The following is a 7424-nucleotide window of genomic DNA, read 5'->3' on the forward strand; positions in this document are numbered from 1 at the left end:
CTAACTAACTTTTCCTCTCTCTCGCCCCTCCCTTTCCGTCTCCCCTCCCGCTCTTTCTCCTTGGCTGCCCTTAAAGGGGCAGTGTCCTTTTTCCATGTATAACACCTGGAGCGGGAAGTGCTCACGGGGGAGAAGTGCCTACAAGAGGCAGGAAGGGAGGGAGGCCACATCATGCCTCTCCATAGCCAGGCCTCTGGATGATGGGGCAGAAGCGGCCGTCACCCTAAGCTTCCTAGAAGTCCCAGCTGGGCCCCATGCTACCTAATATCTCGCCTGATCGAGCCTGGTCGAGCACTGGTCGAGCCTTCAGCCAAGGGACACAGGAGCCAAGGGGTCTGGCCTCGAGCCTTCAGCCGAGGGACCCAGGAGCCCAGGGTCTGGCCTCAGTGCTTCCCAAGTCGGCCTTCAGCTGAAGCCTGCCTGGGCTGGGAGCCTCAGCTGCTGTTCCTGGGTGTGCTTCTTTCCTGCATGTGAAGGCCACCAGCGGCGAAGGTTGCCCTCCGCCTTCTAAGGAGTCGAGGAGACCGCAGCAGGAAAATTGTGTGTGTGTTTATTTCTTCTTTTTTTAGAGGTGCTTTCTATTTTTGCAAGGAACTGACGCCTGGATGAGTGCTAGTGTGGCTTGAGGTAAATTCACGGGCAGCTTCTTTGCAAACTTTTGCCAAACCAACTTGGGGCAGCAGTGGGGTAGAGAGTCAGCCTTCTGCTGATGCCTGCCTAGGCGTGGCTGGGCTGGGGGCCTCAGCTGCTGTTACTGGGCCTGCTTCTTTCCTGGACTTGTAGGCCACCAGCCGGAGAAAGTAAGGGCCTCAACCAACATCGCCCTCTGCCTTCCAAAGAGTCGAGGAGTCCCCAGCAGGAAAATTGTGTGTGTGTTTATTTCTTCTTTTTTAGAGATGCTTTCTATTTTTGTAAGGAAACGACGCCTGGGTGAGTGCTAGTGTGGCGTGAGCTAAATTTACAGGCATCTTCTTTGCAAACTTTTGCCAAACCAACTTGGAGCAGCAGTGGGGTAGAGAGTCAGCCTTCTGCTGATGCCTGCCTGGGCTGGGCTGGTCTGGGGGCCTCAGCTGCTGTTACTGGGCCTGCTTCTTTCCTGGACTTGTAGGCCACCAGCCCGAGAAGGTAAGGGCCTCAACCAACATCGCCCTCTGCCTTCCAAAGAGTCGAGGTGTCCCCAGCAGGAAAATTGTGTGTGTGTATTTCTTCTTTTTTTAGAGATGCTTTCTATTTTTGTAAGGAACCGACGCCTGGGTGAGTGCTAGTGTGGCTTGAGGTAAATTTACGGGCAGCTTCTTTGCAAACTTTTGCCAAACCAACTTGGGGCAGCACTGGGGTAGAGAGTCAGCCTTCCGCTGATGCCTGCCTAGGCGTGGCTGGGCTGGGGGCCTCAGTTGCTGTTACTGGGCCTGCTTCTTTCCTGGACTTGTAGGCCGCCAGCCTGAGAAGGTAAGGCCTCAACCAACATCGCCCTCTGCCTTCCAAAGAGTCGAGGAGACCGCAGCAGGAAAATTGTGTGTGTGTTTATTTCTTCTTTTTTTAGAGGTGCTTTCTATTTTTGTAAGGAACTGACGCCTGGGTGAGTGCTAGTGTGGCGTGAGTTAAATTTACAGGCATCTTCTTTGCAAACTTTTGCCAAACCAACTTGGGGCAGCAGTGGGGTAGAGAGTCAGCCTTCTGCTGATGCCTGCCTAGGCGTGGCTGGGCTGGGGGCCTCAGCTGCTGTTACTGGGCCTGCTTCTTTCCTGGACTTGTAGGCCACCAGCCGGAGAAAGTAAGGGCCTCAACCAACATCGCCCTCTGCCTTCCAAAGAGTCGAGGAGTCCCCAGCAGGAAAATTGTGTGTGTGTTTATTTCTTCTTTTTTAGAGATGCTTTCTATTTTTGTAAGGAACCGACGCCTGGGTGAGTGCTAGTGTGGCTTGAGGTAAATTTACGGGCAGCTTCTTTGCAAACTTTTGCCAAAACAACTTGGGGCAGCACTGGGGTAGAGAGTCAGCCTTCCGCTGATGCCTGCCTAGGCGTGGCTGGGCTGGGGGCCTCAGTTGCTGTTACTGGGCCTGCTTCTTTCCTGGACTTGTAGGCCGCCAGCCTGAGAAGGTAAGGCCTCAACCAACATCGCCCTCTGCCTTCCAAAGAGTCGAGGAGACCGCAGCAGGAAAATTGTGTGTGTGTTTATTTCTTCTTTTTTTAGAGGTGCTTTCTATTTTTGTAAGGAACTGACGCCTGGGTGAGTGCTAGTGTGGCTTGAGGTAAATTCACGGGCAGCTTCTTTGCAAACTTTTGCCAAACCAACTTGGGGCAGCAGTGGGGTAGAGAGTCAGCCTTAAGCTGATGCCTGCCTGGGCTGGGCTGGGGGCCTCAGCTGCTGTTACTGGGCCTGCTTCTTTCCTGGACTTGTAGGTCACCAGCCCGATATGGTAAGGGCCTCAACCAACATCACCCTCTGCCTTCCAAAGCGTCGAGGAGCCCCCAGCAGGAAAATTGTGTGTGTGTTTATTTCCATCTTTCTTTCCGAGTTTTTTTTTAAAGTTTTGTAAGGAACGGATGCTTGGGTGAGTGAGTGCAAGTGTGGCTTGGCCTGAATTTCCAGACACTTTCTTTGCAAACATGAGTAGGCAAGTGGGTATTTCAAAAGTGGGTGCATGGAGCTGCTCGTTGCTTTTCCAAGCTGGCAGCTGTGGCTCCTGAGCTTGAGGCAAAAAGAAGGGCAGAAGCACACTGCAGAGGACAGCGTTCAGCCTTGCAAGAGGGCAGTGGACGTCGGAGGAGCCGACACAGCACAAGAGGCTCGGAATCGGCGCACTCTTCGCCTACGGCCATACCACCCTGAATGCGCCCGATCTCGTCCGATCTCGGAAGCTAAGCAGGGTCGGGCCTGGTTAGTACTTGGATGGGAGACCGCCTGGGAATACCAGGTGCTGTAGGCATTTTGCTACTCTGTGCCCGATAGGCGGCGTTCGTCTTCTCCGTCTTGAACTACATTTTTCCTCCATTCCGCTTTTAATTTTAACAAACACGGCGCGTGAAAAAGGCACAGGGGCAGACAGCAGCCCTCGCTCCAATGCAGAGCCCCGTCAGAGGCGGACACGTTGTCGCCAAACTAACTTGGAGCAGCAGCAGCAGGAGACTGAAGCCAGGGCAGCAGCTTGCCGCCTCGGGTGGGTGGATGCAGCCAGAAAGGGCCACTCGTGTCCCTGGCAAAGCACCTCCAGCGTCTCCCCGTTTTCTCTCCAGTGGACGCGCAAGGCCCCCTACAGCTAGGGGAGGCAAGTGGATGGGCCTCATCTGCATATGTGGGCTCTAGAGGAAGAGTGCACCCTGGGAGACAAGGGGACACCTGGTGTTGAACCTCGTTCATACGTTCGTTCTCGGGCCTACAAATGACACGGAGCCGAATTCACTAACAACCAACTTTATTCACCTCTCAACTCTAACTAACTTTTCCTCTCTCTCGCCCCTCCCTTTCCGTCTCCCCTCCCGCTCTTTCTCCTTGGCTGCCCTTAAAGGGGCAGTGTCCTTTTTCCATGTATAACACCTCCCCCGTGCTTATCATAGCAGTCCGGCTACATCTGTTCGATGAGCCGCATTGGTTTCTTTATCGTCCTTGGGGGTCTCCCTGGTGATTCTCTGCTCTCGCCGCTTGACTCTATTGGGGGTTCCGTTTCCTCTTCCTCATTGAGGCTCTCGTCGGATATCTCTGGTGGTTCAGGTTCTTCCAGATACAGCTTCTTGAAGAATGAGGAGTTACGGGTAATGTCCCCTAGTTCTCCGGTTGCCGTGACCATGGGCCCTTTGATAGCTGTGATGATTCTTGGCTCTGGATGGTATCGAGTGTCCGTTTTCTTGCGCTGTGTTTGTCGGACCAGTACTGTTTGTCCAACTTCCAGCTGTTGTTCCTTTGCTCTCCTTCTTGTGTCAGCCCAGTGCTTGGCTTTCCTTCGTTTCTCAGCGTCACGTTCCCTGATGGCTAGGTCTTCTTCCGGTGTATAGTCCTCCCATCGTGGGATACGTGTCCTGGGTTGGTATCTCACCATGAGTTCAGCGGGTGGCTTTGCAGTTGCGTCATGTTGAGTGTTCCGATAGCTTCGGAGCATGCTACAGATGGCTTTCGGATGGGGTGTCTGTTCCGCTACTGCCTTTTGTCGGGTCAATTTGATCGTGGCCATAAACCGTTCAACCATCCCATTGGCTTGGGGCCAGAGTGGTGTGATCTTTTGATGGGAGAAGCCTAGGTGTTTTGCGAAGTTTGCGAATTCCCGTCCCTGGAAAGGGGACCCGTTGTCGGTCTTCACGATGTTGGGGATGCCCCATTCGCTGAAGAGTTCGTCCACTATGGGCGCATTGTCAGCGAAGGATGTCGAGGGTGTTTGTTTCACAAATGGGAATCTCGAGTACTCGTCTATTATTACTAATAGGTACCCTCCCTCTTCTACGGGTCCATAAAAGTCCATTGCGACCTTTTGCCAGGGTCTCGTTGGCAGCGTGGTGAGTTGGAGGGGGTTTGGGTTTTGTCCTTGGGCTGCCAGTTGGCAGGGTCTGCAGTGTCTGAGCATGTCCTCCACTATCATGTCCATGTATGGGAACCAGACATAGTTCCTGAGGAACCTTTTGGTGTTGTCCATTCCCCTGTGCCCTTCGTGCGCCAGCATTGCTAGTGTCTTCCTTAGGTCTCTTGGTGCTACTAGCCTCTTTCCTCGTAGTAGTAGCCCTTGGTCTGTTGCTATAAGTTCATCTTTTACTTTGGCTAGCCGGTCTAATTCTTTCTGGTCCACGTCTCCTTCTTCAGTTCTATTTGAGTGGCGTTCCCTCCATTTGTTGGAGCGGGTGAGGGTGATAGCGGCCCTGATCGTTGGGTCGGCTTTGCTCCTTTCTTCGAACGTCGTGGTCGAGATGGTGGGCGGCATGGCATTTGACGATAGGTACAAGACATATTCAGTGGCTTCATGTGCCAAAGTGTCATCTTTGTCGGGCAGAGGATGTCTGGACAAGTAGTCCGCTGGGTTTGCGTCTCCTCCTGTTTTATGGATGATGGTGTAATCGTATTCCTGTAGTCTTATCCCCCATCGCTCTATGCGGGGTGGCATCTTCGTCCTGGGGTTCCCAAAGATGGATAGGAGGGCTTGGTGGTCTGTCACTAGGGTAAATTTCCGGCCAATGATGAAGTGGTGGTATTTTTCGCACGCCCATACCGCGGCCAGGCTTTCTCTCTCTGCTTGAGAGTAGGCCTTTTCCGTGTGTGACAGGGCTCGGCTGGCGTAGGCGACTATTGCGTGGTGGCTGTTGTCTGCGGAGTCATTTTGTGCTAGGATGGCTCCCAGCCCCACCGGGCTCGCATCAACTGTGATGATTGTGTGCCAGTTGGGATCGAAATATGCCAGTTGTTTGTTGTTGGTGAGTCCCTCTTTTATCGCTGTGAATGCCTCCTGGCAGGGTGCGTCCCATGTGAATGGTTGGTTCTTCTTCAGGAGGTTGCGGAGCGGGTCAGTCGTTGTGGCGTAGTTTGGAAGGTATCGCGCACAATATCCCGCCATTCCCAATAGCGAGCGTAACTCTGCTGTGTTCGTCGGTGCTCGAAGATCAGTGATGGCCTTTATTTTGTCTGGGTCTGCCGATATGCCGTTGTTGGAGAATGTGTGTCCGAAGAACTTGAGACTTGTTCTGTTAATGACGCACTTGCACTCATTTAGTGTTAGCCCTGCATCTTGTAGAATGGAGCAGATGTTCCTGAGAGCCTTATCATGCTGGTCTTGATCTTTCCCAAATATGAGGATGTCATCACTGTAATTTAATGCATTTGTCTCTGATGCTATGAGACGCCTAATGGTCTCTTGGAATATTTCTGCGGCGGATGAGATGCCGAAGTTTAACCTTTTGTATCGGAACAGGCCGTCATGCGTTGCAAATGTGGTTATGGGCCGTGATTCTGGATCCAGGACGAGTTGATGGTAGCCCTGGTTGAGGTCAAGTTTTGAGAAAAACCTCGCCTGGTTTAACCTGATTAGCATGTCCTCCAATCCTGGTCCTGGGTGCCTTTCTCTCTGGATGGCAGTATTCGGGATGCGCATGTCTACGCATATGCGAAGGCGACCATTGTCCTTGGGGACAATTACTATCGGCGACACCCAGGGTGTTGGCCCTTCCGCTTTCTCTATGATGTCGTTCTGGAGGAGAAGTTGTATTTCCTTCGACACTTGTTCCTGGAGGTGGAAACCTACTTTCCGTGGGTGTTGTGGAACTGGCCTGACGTTTTTGTCTATGTGTAGTTTGATGCATGGCCCTTTTAGCATCCCTACCCCTTCGAATAGTTTGGGGAAGTTGTTCTTGAGTTCTCTTTTTGCCAATGGTCTGTCTATGATTGCCCTGACGGATTCACATGGTAGTGGTAGTCCTTCAATGACCTCTGACTGGTCATAGTGTAGGTCAATCAGGGCAAGTGCGTTAGCTGTCCTGTAACTGAGAAGGCAGCGGCCAATAGCTGGGCTTCTTATCACATGTATCGTGGCGGTTACTGTGATGCCTCTGTGTCGTAGGTCGCATTGAAATTTCCCTTTTGATGTCATGGGTTGGGTCGCTCCCCATTGGAAGATGTGTGTCCTAGACTCCTGGATGGGGTATGTTGAGGCTATTTCACGATAGATGTCTTCATTCATGACGTTGACCGTCGCTCCTGTATCAACAATAAATCTGTTTTGGGTTCTTCCCATCTGAATTGTTACTCTGGGAGCCGCGGTGTCCTCCTCCTCCACGCTGAGAAGGCATACATACTCTCGGTCGTAGCCGTCCTGCAGGTATTGAGGCTGTTCGTTTCCACTTGGTGGATGGTGTGGTGGGGGGTAAGGGTATGGCTCCCTGTCACGTTCCCGGTTGTCTGGTGCTTCCGCTCTGCGGGTGTCTTCGCGTTCCAGTTCCCGCATGAAGTCATCCTGATAGGCATCGTATAATTCGTGGTCTTTCCTGTCTGGTTCAATCTGAAGTCCTTCCAAGGCTCTCACTGTGTTTGGGCGTTGATATGATGGCGCGAGAGGTGCGTTCCTGTCCACATGGTGATGCTGTTCTTTATGTGCGTCCATCGTGCGAGGGGTAGATCGTGGGCGTGCTGATCCTCCTTCCGGTAGTAGTTCTTTGCACATCACTTGGAAGTGGTTCTCCATTCCGCACCTCATGCATCGTTGCCCAATGGCGGGGCACGGTCCTCTGTGTGGATATTCGAATCCGCAGCGATAGCATTGGCGGTCACCCTGTGCTCGTTGTGTCGGGTACCTCTGGTTGGTCCTTGGTTGGGTGTTTGGCTGGCGGGCGTAGGGATGAATTGCGGCTATGGTTTCTCCCTTTTTGGGGTTCTCAATGGCTGCTGCTTGAATGTCCACTCTTTCGTATACCCTGGCTAGGTCTAGTACCTCTTTTAGGGATAGGGGTTTCTTG

General features: G+C 52.6%; 1 non-coding gene across 1 annotated transcript; it reads left to right on the forward strand.

Annotated features, from left to right (window-relative positions):
- Positions 1 to 2810: 2810 nt before the first annotated feature.
- Positions 2811 to 2929, forward strand: LOC138558685 (5S ribosomal RNA). The gene has a single exon (XR_011298805.1). It is a non-coding gene; the product is annotated as a 5S ribosomal RNA (ribosomal RNA).
- The last annotated feature ends 4495 nt before the right edge of the window (positions 2930 to 7424 follow it).

The sequence above is a fragment of the Ambystoma mexicanum genome, unplaced genomic scaffold (assembly GCF_040938575.1).
Source record: "Ambystoma mexicanum isolate Mex_15411 unplaced genomic scaffold, UKY_AmexF1_1 Mex_scaf34, whole genome shotgun sequence".
In the NCBI taxonomy this organism is placed as follows: Eukaryota; Metazoa; Chordata; class Amphibia; order Caudata; family Ambystomatidae; genus Ambystoma; species Ambystoma mexicanum.